Source organism: Gorilla gorilla, chromosome 10 (assembly GCF_029281585.2).
Source record: "Gorilla gorilla gorilla isolate KB3781 chromosome 10, NHGRI_mGorGor1-v2.1_pri, whole genome shotgun sequence".
In the NCBI taxonomy this organism is placed as follows: domain Eukaryota; kingdom Metazoa; phylum Chordata; class Mammalia; order Primates; family Hominidae; genus Gorilla; species Gorilla gorilla.
This window is the reverse complement of record NC_073234.2, coordinates 43,270,493-43,284,026: the sequence shown is the minus strand read 5'-3', so window position 1 is coordinate 43,284,026 and position 13,534 is coordinate 43,270,493.

The following is a 13,534-nucleotide window of genomic DNA, read 5'->3' as shown; positions in this document are numbered from 1 at the left end:
ATGCTATCCCTCCCCCTCCCCCCAACCCACAACAGTCCCCAGAATGTGATGTTCCCCTTCCTGTGTCCATGTGTTCTCATTGTTCAATTCCCACCTATGAGTGAGAATTTGTGGTGTTTGGTTTTTTGTTCTTGTGATAGTTTACTGAGAATGATGATTTCCAATTTCATCCATGTCCCTACAAAGGACATGAACTCATCATTTTTTATGGCTGCATAGTATTCCGTGGTGTATATGTGCCACATTTTCTCAATCCAGTCTATCATTGTTGGACATTTGGGTTGGTTCCAAGTCTTTGCTATTGTGAATAATGCCGCAATAAACATACGTGTGCATGTGTCTTTATAGCAGCATGATTTATAGTCCTTTGGGTATATACCCAGTAATGGGATGGCTGGGTCAAATCCTTTTCTTTATGCAGTCTATCATTGATGGGCATTTGGGTTGGTTCCAAGTCTTTGCTATTGTGAATAGTGCTGCTATAAACATGTATGCCTGTGTCTTTATAGTAGCATGATTTATAATCCTTTGGGTATATACCCAGTAATGGGATTGCTGGGTCAAATGGTATTTCTGGTTCTAGATCCCTGAGGAATTGCCACACTGACTTCCACAAGGGTTGAACTGATTTACACTCTCACCAACAGTGTAAAAGTGTTCCTATTTCTCCATATCCTCTCTAGCATCTGTTGTTTCCTGACTTTTTAATGATTGCCATTCTAACTGGCATGAGATGGTATCTCGTTGTGGTTTTGATTTGCATTTCTCTAATGACCAGTGATGATGAGCTTTTTTTCATACGTTTTTGGCCGCACAAATGCCTTCTTTTGAGAAGTGTCTGTTCATATCCTTTGCCCACTTTCTGATGGGGTTGTTCTTTTCTTGTATATTTGTTTAAGTTCTTTGTAGATTCTGGATATTAGCCCTTTGTCAGATGGGTAGATTGCAAAAATTTTCTCGCATTCTCTAGGTTGCCTGTTCACTCTGATGATAGTTTCTTTTGCTGTACAAGAGCTCTTTAGTTTAATTAGATCCCATTTGTCAATGTTGGTTTTTGTTGTAATTGCTTTTGGTGTTCTAGTCATGAAGTCTTTGCCCATGCCTATGTCCTGAATGGTATTGCCTAGGTTTTCTTCTAGGTTTTTATTGTTTTAAGTCTTACGTTTAAATCTTTAATCCATCTTGAGTTAATTTTTGTATAAGGTGTAAGGAAGGGGTCCAGTTTCAATTTTCTGCATATGGCTAGCCAGTTTTCCCAACATTATTTATTAAATAGGGAATCCTTTCCCCATTGCTTGTTTTTTCAGGTTTGTCAAAGATCAGATGGTTGTAGATGTGTGGCATTACTTCTGAGTCCTCTGTTCTGTTCGATTGGCCTATATCTCTGTTTTGGTACCAGTACCATGTTGTTTTAGTTACTGTAGCCTTGCAGTATAGTTTGAAGTCAGGTAGCATGATGCCTTCAGTTTTGTTCTTTTTACTTAGGATTGTCTTGGCTATATGGGCTCCTTTTTGGTTCCAATGAAATTTAATGTAGTTTTTTCTAATTTTGTGAAGAAAGTCAATGGTAGCTTGATGGAGATAGCATTGAATCTATAAATTACTTCGGGCAGTATGGCCATTTTCATGATATTGATTCTTACCACCCATGAGCATGGAATGTTTTTCCATTTGTTTGTGTCCACTCTTATTTCCTGGAGCAGTGGTTTGTAGTTCTCCTTGAGGAGATCCTTCACATCCCTTGTAAGTTGTATTCCTAGTTATTTTATTCTCTTTGTAGCAATTGTGAATGGGAATTCACTTATGGTTTGGCTCTCTATTATTGTTATATCGGAATGCTTGTGATTTTTGTACATTGATTTTGTATCCTGAGACTTTGCTGACATTACTTCTCAGCTTAAGGAGATTTTGGGTTGAGACCATGGAGTTTTCTAAATATACAATTATGTCATCTGCAAACAGAGACAATTTGACTTCCTCTCTTCCTATTTGAATACCCTTTATTTCTTTCTTTTGTGTGATTGTCCTGGACAGAACTTCCAATACTATGTTGAATAGGAGTGGTGAGAGAGGGCATCCTTGTCTTGTGCTGGTTTTCAAAGGGAATGCTTCTAGCTTTTGCCCATTCAGTATGATATTGGCTGTGGGTTTGTCGTAAATTGCTCTTATTATTTTGAGATACTTTCCATTATTACCTAGTTCATTGAGAGTTTTTAGCATGAAGGGGTGTTGAATTTTATCGAAGGCCTTTTCTGCATCTGTTGAGATAATCATGTGGTTTTTCTCATTGGTTCTGTTTATGTGATAGATTATGTTTATTGATTTGGGTATGTTGAACCAGCCTTGCATCTCAGGGATGAAGCCAATTTGATCATGGTGGATAAGCTTTTTGATGTGCTACTGGATTTGGTTTGCCTGTATTTTATTGGGGATTTTTGCATTGATGTTCATCAGGGATATTGGCCTAAAATTTCCTTTTTTGATGTGTCTCTGCCAGGTTTTGGTATCAGGATGATGCTGGCCTCATAAAACAAGTTAGGCAGGAGTCCGTCTTTTTCTATTGTTTGGAATAGTTTCAGAAGGAATGGTACTAGCTCCTCTTTGTACCTCTGGTAGAATTCGGCTGTGAATACATCTGGTTCTGGGCTTTTTTTGGTTGCTAGGCTATTAATGCCTCAATTTCAGAACTTGTTATTGGTGTATTCTGGGATTTGACTTCTTCCTGGTTTAGTCTTGGGAGGGTGTACATTTCCAGGAGTTTATCAATTTCTTCTAGATTTTCTAGTTTATTTGCATAGAGATGTTTATAATATTCTCTGATGGTAGTTTGTATTTCTGCGGGATCAGTGGTGATCTCCCCTTTATCATTTTTTATTTTGTCTATTTGATTCGTCACTCTTTTCTTCTTTATTAGTCTGGCTAGCGGTCTATTTTGTTAATCTTTTCGAAAAACCAGCTCCTGGATTCTTTGATTTTTTGAAGGGTTTTTTGTGTCCCTATCTCCTTCAGTCCTGCTGTGATCTTAGTTATTTCTTGTCTCCTGCTAGCTTTTGAATGTGTTTGCTCTTGCTTCTCTAGTTCTTTTAATTGTGATTTTAGGGTGTTGATTTTAGATCTTTCCCACTTTCTCTTGTGGGCATTTAGTTCTATAAATTTCCCTGTAAACACTGGTTTAGCTGTGTCCCAGAGATTCTGGTACATTGTATTTTCATTCTCATTGGTTTTAAAGAACTTATTTATTTCTGCCTTAATATCGTTATTTACCCAGTTGTCATTCAGGAGCAGGTTGTTCAATTTCCATGTAGTTGTGCAGTTTTCAGACAGTTTCTTAATCCTGAGTTCTAATTTGATTGAACTGCGGTCTAAGAGATTGTTTGTTAGGATTTCTGTTCTCTTGCATTTGCTGAGGAGTGTTTTGCTTCCAATTATGTGGTCAATTTTAGAATAAATGCTAAGAAGTATGTATATTCTGTTGATTTGGGGTGGAGAGTTCTGTAGATGTCTATTAGGTTTGGTTGGTCCAGAGCTGAGTTCAACTCCTGAATATCCTTGTTAATTTTCTGTCCTGTTGATCTGTCTAATACAGATAGTGGGGTGTTAAAGTCTCCCACTATTATTGTGTGGGAGTCTAAGTCTCTTTGTAGGTCTCTAAGAACTTACTTTATGAATCTGGGTGCTCCTGTATTGGGTGCATATATATTTAGGATAGTTAGCTCTTCTTGTTGCATTGCTCCCCTTACCATTATGTAATGGCCTTCTTTGTCTCTTTTGAACTTTGCTGGTTTAAAGTCTGTTTTATCAGAGACTAGGATTGCAATCCCTGCTTTTTTATGCTTTCCATTTGCTTGGTAGATCTTCCTCCATCCCTTTATTTTGGGCCTATGTGTGTCTCTGCATGTGAGATGGGTCTTCTGGATACAGCACACTGATGGGTCTTGATTCTTTATCCAATTTGGCAGCCTGTGTCTTTTAATTGGGGCATTTAGCCCATTTACATTTAAGGTTAATATTGTGATGTGTAAATTTGATCCTGTCATTGTGATGGTAGCTGGTAATTTTGCCCATTAGTTGATGCAGTTTCTTCATAGTTTCAATGGTCTTTACAATTTAGTATGTTTTTTGCAGTGGCTGCTACCAGTTTTTCCTTTCCATGTTTACTGCTTTCTTCAGGAGCTCTTGTAAGGCAGGCCTAGTGGTGACAAAATCCTTCAGCATTTGCTTGTCTGTAAAGGAGTTTATTTCTCCTTTGCTTATGAAGCTTAGTTTGGCTGGATATGAAATTCTGGGTTGAAAATTCTTTTCTTTAAGAATGTTGAATATTGGCCCCCACTCTCTTCTGGCTTGTAGGGTTTCTGCAGAGAGATCCGTTGTTAGTCTGATGGGCTTCCCTTTGTGCATAACCTGACCTTTCTTTCTGGCTGCCGTTAACATTTTTTCCTTCATTTCAACCTTGGTGAATCTGACAATTATGTGTCTTGGGGTTGCTTGTCTCGAGGAGTATCTTTGTGGTGTTCTCTGTATTTCCTGAATTTGAATGTTGGCCTGTCTTGCTAGGTCTGGGAAGTTCTCCTGGATAGTATCCTGAAGAGTATTTTCCACCTTGGTTCCGTTCTCCCCATCACTTTCAGGTATATGAATCAAATGTAGGTTTAGTCTTTTCACATAGTTCCATATTTCTTGAAGGCTTTGTTCATTCCTTTTCATTCTTTTTTCTCTAATCTTGTCTTCATGCCTTATTTCATTAAGTTGATCTTCAATCTCTGATATCCTTTCTTCCGCTTGATTGATTCGGTTATTGATACTTGTGCATGCTTCATTAAGTTCTCGTGCTGTGTTTTTCAGCTCCACCAGGTCATTTATTTTCTTCTCTAAACTGGTTATTCTGGTTAGCAATTCCTCTAACCTTTTTTCAAGGTTCTTAGCTTCCTTGCATTGGGTTAGAACATGCTCCTTTAGCTTGGAGGAGTTGGTTATTACCCACCTTCTGAAGCCTACTTCTGTCAATTCATCAAACTCATTCTTTGTCCAGTTTTGTCACCTTGCTGGTGAGGAGTTGTGATCCTTTGGAGAAGAGGCATTCTGGTTTTTGAAAATTTTAGCCTATTTGCACTGGTTTTTCCTAATCTTTATGGATTTATCTACCTTTGGTCTTTGATGTTGTTGACCTTTGGATGGAGTTTCTGTGTGGATGTTCTTTTTGTTGCTGTTGATGCTATTCCTTTCTGTTTGTTAGTTTTCCTTCTAATAGTCAGTCCCTTCTGCTGCAGGTCTGCTGGAGTTTGCTGGAGGTCCACTCCAGACCCTGTTTTTCTGAGTATCACCAGCAGAGGCTGCAGAACAGCAAAGAATGCTGCCTGTTCCTTCCTCTGGAAGCTTCATCCCAGAGGGGAACACACCAGATGCCAGCCAGAGCTCTCCTGTATGAGGTGTCTGTTGATCACTGCTGGGAGGTGTCTCCCAGTCAGGAGGCATGGGGGTCAGGGACCAACTTGAGGAGGCAGTCTGTCTCTTAGCAGAGCTTGATTGCTGTGCTGGGAGATCTGCTGCTCTCTTCAAAGCCGGTAGGCAGGAATGCTTAAGTCTGCTGAAGCTACACCCACAGCCGCCCCTTCCCCCAGGTGCTCTGTCCCAGGGAGATGGGAGTTTTATCTATAAGCCCCTGACTGGGGCTGCTCCTTTCTTTCAGAGATGCCCTGCCCAGAGAGGGGGAATCTAGAAAGGCAGTCTGGCTACAGTGGCTTCGCCAAGCTGTGGTGGGCTCCACCGAATTTGAACTTCCCAGGGGCTTTGTTTACACTGTGAGGGGAAAACTTCCTACTCAAGCCTCAGTAATGGCGGGCTCCCCTCCCCGTACCAAGCTCAAGCATCCCAGGTCAACTTCGGACTGTGTGCTGGCAGCGAGAATTTCAAGCTAGTGGATCTCAGCTTGCTGGGCTTTATGGGAGTGAGATCTGCTGAGCTAGACCACTTGGTGCCCTGGCTTCAGCCCCCTTTCCATGGGAGCGAACAATTATGTCTCACTGGCATTCCAGGTGCTACTGGGGTATGAAAAACTCCTCCAGCTAGCTCGGTGTCTGCCCAAATGGCCACCCAGTTTTGTGCTTGAAACCCAGGACCCTGGTGGTGTAGGCTTCTGAGGGAATCTCCTCATCTGCAGGTTGTGAAGACCATGGGAAATGGATAGTGTCTGGGCTGGATTGCACAGTTCCTAACAGCACATTCCCTCATGGCTTCCCTTGGCTAGGGGAGGGAGTTCCCTGACCCCTTGCCCTTCATGAGTGAGGTGATGCCCCATCCTGCTTCAGCTCGCCCTCTGTGGGCTGCACCCACTGTCTAGGCAGTCCCAATGAGATGAGCTGGGTACCTCAGTTGCAAATGCAGAAATCACCTGCCCTCTGTGTTGATCTCGCTGGGAACTGCAAATGGTAGCTGTTCCTATTCAGCCATATAGCCAGCCACCGTGGGGTCATACTTTTAAAGCCAAGTCAAATAGTCAGTTTCTGGAAGCCTAGACACTACTTTTCCAAGAGGAAGAACTTGCTTGTCTTAAAGTGGCCTTGTTTGCAAGCCACCTACTTACACCACAACTCGGAGTGTCTCAGGAAGCTGGAGTATTGCTTAGCAGAAAACCCCCACATGCTGCCATTTTTTGGTAGTACTGTTGATTATTTCAAGAGCAACACAGTGCTAGTGCTGGATTTTGAGCAAGACTATAATTATCCAATGTCCCTTCTGTTAGGGAGATTATGTGACAATCCCATGGCTTGTGGAATGTGCATCTTGGGGTTTTTGTCTTAGCCACTAATTGGCTTCACTTTTCCCTTTTGTTCTCTGTAACAACATTAGGCTTCTGCAGTACTGCTGGCCAGTTATTGGTGATACATCTGTGGCCATAGAATGGGGAGGCTGCCTGGGGTCTTAATCTGTGACTCTGTTCGCTTTAGGCTCATGTTAAGGCCATTAGAGTTATATAGAAGTACGCTAGAGTCCACTGCTACTGGAGCTCTTGCCCTAGAGTGAAAACTGGGGCCACGAGGATACAGCCCCACTGACAAGCTGGCTGGGGCCTGTCCTGTGAGTAATATATGAGAGCATCAAGCCGCAGGCTGGGTTTAAAGATGATCAGCAGCACCATGCTGAAGGAGAAGCCAGGAAGGAGAACTCAGGCATAGAAGCCAAGTGGAAGAGGAGAGTGCTGTGGTTAGTTAAGCTAATAAAATGGAATAAACAGAGAAGATACATTTTGTAGAAGCCAAAGTCTAGGGATATCAGAACTCTTGGGGGTCAAGGCAAGGGATGGGCACTAGGCCCCAGAAGGCACAGTTCTGAGACAGAGTCAGGTTGCATGAGTGTCAGCTAGGGTGGCAGTGGTGGTCGGTACTGGGCCAAGTGGGGAGGGGTGCTAAGAGAAGGTTGTTGAAAATGCACACATCTGGTTCTCCCAGTCCTAAGGCTTATCTGTCTTACAATAGTGGTCTGAGACTGGCCACTGTGAAAATGTGGTACCTGGACCTGATCAGCAAAGGCTTGACACTTGGAATTTCTCAAAAGGGATTGTTGAAACCCATTTCCATTACCAGAAAACTGTTTTCTAATCTACTTGGTGCAAGGTGTGGTCCAATCTCTGTACGCCTTTTCTTTTCCATTGTTTAAAATGGAGATATTTCCTAGTTTGTAGCCTGGAAGAGATGTTATGAGTCCAAATGAGATTATGTAGTTCTTGGAATTCCACTGAGGAAATAGCTATGTAAATTCGATGTGTTGTTATTCATGACATGTATGGTTGAGCTGAAGACTCTAGCTACTACCCAACCATGCAAGCCATAAAATTAGACTTCCTATACTGTGCACAGTAATTCTCTTTCTTACAATAGAAACCGCAAACCAATTTTGCCTTACAGAAATGTGCTCTCATCCAAAATTTTTAATGCACATTTTAAAAACCAGCTCAGTTTTACTGTGGAGTCACATCTGAGGAAAGTGACATAGTCAGGGAAATGTCTGTCTTACATACAGGAAGAACATACATATTTTATAAGCTTACCAGGAGCTGATTATGAAGATCACTCATCAAAATGATCTAACAACTTTCATTTTCACATCACTAGTTCAATTAAGAAATAATTCCCAATAATATGAATCCAAATATATTTTCATTTCTGGATATATATGCATCCATGCTGTGGGCTTTATTTGATTTTTTTTATTACTCTTTAGTTCTTTAACAGTTGCATTTTTTTTCTTTGCAAGTACATAGTGGGTAATTTATGTTGTTTTGATAGTTTGTTTCTTTGATATAATTTGCAATTCTGCACCCAGAGTTGTAATATACAGTATATTACAAGGCAGAGTTGTAATATACTACAGCTTATCTAAGCTACAGTTTAGATAAATGACATGGAAATACAGAGGTTATCATGTAAAATGATCCATATTTCAAAATAGGGACTTCTGTAAAATGAAAAAAAATATATTGCTATTAATCACACTTTTTATATGACTTTTTTCCTTGACTGAGATTTGTTGCATTTACTATTGTAACATATTTCCAAAACACATTAGTTAAATGGGGCTGAAAATCATGCATGCATATTTTAGGGAAAAAACGTGCAGCTATATTTTCAATCTTAAGCTATAAACTATGGCTTTTTTTGATGATTAAAATATTCTGGCCGATTTAAAATGAGCTACATAATAAAAGTGATGTGCAATAATAATTTTACAATGCTTAATAATATAAAGTACTTTATCTGAAAGACGCCTTTAAAAATATTTTATGCATAATTCAAGCACTTTTGTTCTCTTCTGTAAAGAAAATAAGTGAGTGATATGCAAGTGAAGTAAGAAATTGAAAAGAATTTAAAAAATAAAAACTGGACAGATTTCTGCCTGTGCTCAAATTAAGAAGTAGTGACATGTTAAAATGTTTTATGCTATTGGCAACTGGGGGAAGTAGGGCAGAGTGACACAATAGAAAACATTAGGCCCAAACTTTCTCTAATGTAGGTTTTCTGGCTTTAAAAAAAGGGGTACAAAGGGTCATTGAAGTTTGTTGAATATGCTTCTTATTGTCAATTCATGTCGCTAAAGAGAGTTTGCCCTTGCTCACACAAGAGAGGAGCTTTCAGATCTTCAACCAGATACCTGCCAGGAGTATCTTTAACATGCAAACTAGCCCAGGGAGTTTGCCTGCCTACCAGTCACCATCAAAGCACAAGCACCTGAAGAAAGAGTGCACACGTTCTCCTAGTGCTGCCCCTGAGCTATCCCTAAAGAAAACGCAGGAAAACCAGGCTAGGAAATTGTAATGTGTTTATTAATGAAGGCTGGGCTATTGTTCACTTAGAATCATCCAAAAGTTTAAAATAATTTTGAAAGGGGCTTACGGTATAAAAAGAGGTGTGGAAAATCAGCCCCAGTAGGAACCAATTAATTACTAATCCACAGAGGAAACCATGCTTCACATTTTTTTTTTTAATCTGAAGACATGGTAAACTATGGGTAGATTTTTAAAAATTACATATGAACCGATGACTGGATTGTGAAATGTAATAAAGTGCCAGAATACCCAGTTGCTTTGGAACAGAATTCTGTATGTTGTTTGTAGGTTTTGTCTACCTAACAACACAATTTTGTTTGGGTGAATTTTTGTTTGTACTTGATAAAGGTTTTGGTTGTATTGTCTGGCTCATTTGAGTTGGGCAGCCTGATCTTTTGTTCTGACTTAACCTCCCATGAACACATTTCTAAAAGGATGGTTTTACTATTTATAAATTTGGTGCTTCTCAGAGATCATTTAGAAATTAATGTAATTAAAAAAGCATAAATAAAACAGGAACCTGTTGACCTGACCTAGATACAATCTTACCAGAAGGCAGGGTTGTTGTGTGGTTTGTTTTTGTTTTTGTGGGGTTTTTTTTTTGGTGGGAGGTATTTACTTGATTATAGCCTTAGAAAATTCAGACAGAGCTTTGAGAACAGTGTCCTGAAACCTTGTTTGTAAGAAAAGTTGGTTATTCTGGCTTCTATGGTCTCACCCTATTCTAAAATCTTTCATGATAAGCATGTCCTAATAGGTCAAGGTAAAGCTTTGCTGCCCTGGTAATGGGTGGGAAAGACACAGAGAAAAAGAGTGCATAGATATGCTTCCATTTCCCTCTATGCTTTCTTGCCTTCTGGATTTGGCCTTCTCCTTGATCTCCAACATCTTTGTGTTGAAGGGCCGACAGAGTAAACTGTGGGACTCAATAAACATTCGTTACTTGATTTATTTTAGAGAAAATTTGAATATAGCCTAAATAGACACAAGATTTTGTTTTGTTGGGGCAATATTTACAGAGTGTCCCACATAACGTAAAGAGTAAAATGTATTTTAATGTAGGTTGTCTTTGGTTCATCCTTCTATAAATTAAAACTAGACATTTCTGTTGAGAATCACTTTGTTCCCTCTACTCTTTGTGTGTGACATTCACTTGTGAAATGACAAGACTTTCTAAAATCCTTAGCCAAGTTTAAATCAACTCAGAAAAATCACTTGTTTAATACTGTCTTTTTTTTTTTTTTTTGCCATCTGCTGTCATTTGTTCTGGTTTTATTTTTTTACCCAGAGCAACTCCTTAGAAGAGCGTTACATGGGTAGGAATGTTTGTTGGTTGATTGATTATGACTGGAGAGTATGTGTTCTGAAGTTGGAGGTTAAATAAAGCCAACACCACAGGTCTACATAGAATATATGTGTGGTTGATTTGATAGAGAAAAAACCCAATTCACTACAGAGAGGGCCAGGTGGGATGCCTTGAGGGCCTTGGACAACACTTTTGATTTCTAATCTACACAGATTACTTTGGAACTGACTATAAACTAGTTAAATGATTGGCTGGTGACAAAAAAAAAAAGATGAAGAAAGTAATGAATGCGTACTAAATGGCACAGAAGATTTAGAGGGATTTGTGTTAGCTTTGTAACCAGACTGACATATGGGAAATAAAATTTATTGTTACTAAACATTGAACATTACTCTTGAGCACTAAAATAATGAACACAGTAAAAATAAATAGCATTGAACTAACTAGAGCAGTAAGACTTTCAAAAGAACCCTCCAGAGAGAGGAAGGAAGGGTTTTTCTTTCACATTGTGTAGATAATATAAAGCCACACATCACCTATGCAATAGCATTAGGCTAATTATTCCCAGAGAGCTGGTCAGAGTGTTTAGTTATGCCCAATTGATTGACTCTTTCCTCTTAAATTCCTAAGGAAGCATCAATATTTCTTAAAATATACATGTCAAGATTTCAAATCCCCAAGCTTTTAAAAACATAGCAAAAAATCATAATACAGTTTGGATTAGAAAATGATTAGAAAGATTTCAACTTAGCATCTGTGTTGAGTGTTGAATAAACCCATTAGACCTTGAGATATTGCCTTGGAAAACCTAAATGACAACAAAAAGTATTCATTTAGGGAGTAGCCTTCCTGAAAAGAGTTAGAAACTCTTATCACTAGAGACATTCAAAATGGCCATAAAATGTGTCAAGGAAATTATTTTCTCTCTGATGTTATTCTGAGCATGCATAATGAAAAAAATTCTTTTTATCAGTGTGTTTTTTACTAGCATACATAATGAAAAAAATTATTTCATCAGTGTGTTTTTTGCTCTCAGTTTACCATTAAGTGCATTACAAATCAGTTTTGAATTTCACAGTAAACACAGTCATGTTTTTCAGGGTCTCCTCAATAGGTCCATATAGTCATAGATTAATTGCTTAGGACAGTATCAGGTTTGTCACTTACCCAGGTACTGAGTTTCGAACTGTACCTCTCTTTAGGAATAAGATTAGTTTTTTTTTGTTGTTGTTGTTGTTTTTTCTCCCTACTAACTGCATTTGTCCCTCTTCATCAAAGCACACTCTGAATAGCCATGCTTTTGCATCTTACTGATGCACAGAGGTTGATCAGTTGGATTGAAAGACAGAGCTCGAAAGGTGTTGTAATGCTTCGTTGGCAGCACCAGATCAAGGTGGTATGCTGTGGAGGGTATTCTAGCTTTAGCTGTGCCACTAAAAAGCAGCTGGACTTTAGGTCAGTTGATTGGCATCCATAGATCTTGGTTTCTTCATTCGCAAATGAAAAAAAAAAGTTTTTGCCCCTGTTCCAGGATGCTCTCAAAACTGTTTTTTATCCATCCAACCACCAGGCTTTATTCCATCCAAGGGAGAACAATATAAACGAACAGTGCTGCTTCTGGAGGTCTCATCTAATGAGGGGCTGAAAAACTCATAAGGGGCCAGAGAGTAAATATTTCAGATTTTGTGAGGCAAAATTGAGTGAATTATTTAGGTATTTATGTAACATTTAAAAATGTAACCATTAGAAAATGTAAAACCCATTCTTGCGGGTGGTATAAAAACAAGTGGTGGGTTAGATTTGGCCTTGCTGTGGTTGTCCACCCCTGCTCTGGAGGAATAATATACACAGATAATCACACCCCAATGTGCAGGATAGAAGTAAGAGGCAAAAAAAATTCATCTGAACGATTTCCTTCCTTGACCAGACACTTTAGTTAAGACAGCCTTTCTTGGTTGTGCAAGAGCCCTTTACTTCACTGGGGGCCATGGAGATCCCTCCTGCCCATTCTTTTCATCTCTCTTCTTATCTTTCTTTCTCTTTGTTTTCTTTGACCTCAAACTACCATTCCCATTTGCTTGAAGAGCTTTTTTATTGAGACAAGATGAGGAGGCCTGGGGGAAGGGTGGAAGGGAAGGAGGAGGCCAGCAAGAATTTTAATTTCCCGAGCGCCAACATAATTACAGAGCAGATACAATTGCCTCCAAATCTTTTGTGCTGCTTTATATGCATTCATTATTTTCCTCATCTTTTTGTCACCAGTCAGCCATTTAACTAGTTTACAGTCAGTTCCAGGGAAATTTATGTAGATTAGAAATCATCGACCTTAACTGAAGCCCTGAAGACATCTTACGTGTTAGCACATCGATAGATATTGTATTTTAATAAATTCAGTTTCTCTATCAGAAACTTTGTGTCAGCTGCAAGCCTCTCTTATCACAGAGGCATCTGAACTGCCCTAAGTATGAAATATGGACAATCAGAAAGCCTCATCTCAGATTGTTCTGGAGGTTTACTCCAGAGAGAGTCCATCATTTTGGAAATTCATTTAAATAGGTAGAAGGAAAATATCAAGAGCCTAAAAAATGCATGTAATGCTATTGCATTTTCCTTTTCTATGATTAATTTAAGTTCCCCTGGGAAATGTTACCCTTTGAAGTTGTAGATGAATTAGAATTTTTCTCTCAGAATTATTAACACATACCATTTCTGACAAGTAGTGTGTTTCCTTTAACAATCTTTGATTTTTCTCACATTTAAATGCAGTTAATATTGAATAAATGGCCTGTTGTCTTTCTTAGTATTTATTGTTAATGTGACTTGAACACTTGCAGAATTTCCTTTTTGAAATGTGTAAAGATATGTACATGTTCCAAGATAAGATTTTATCTAAAACATTCTGACCAGTA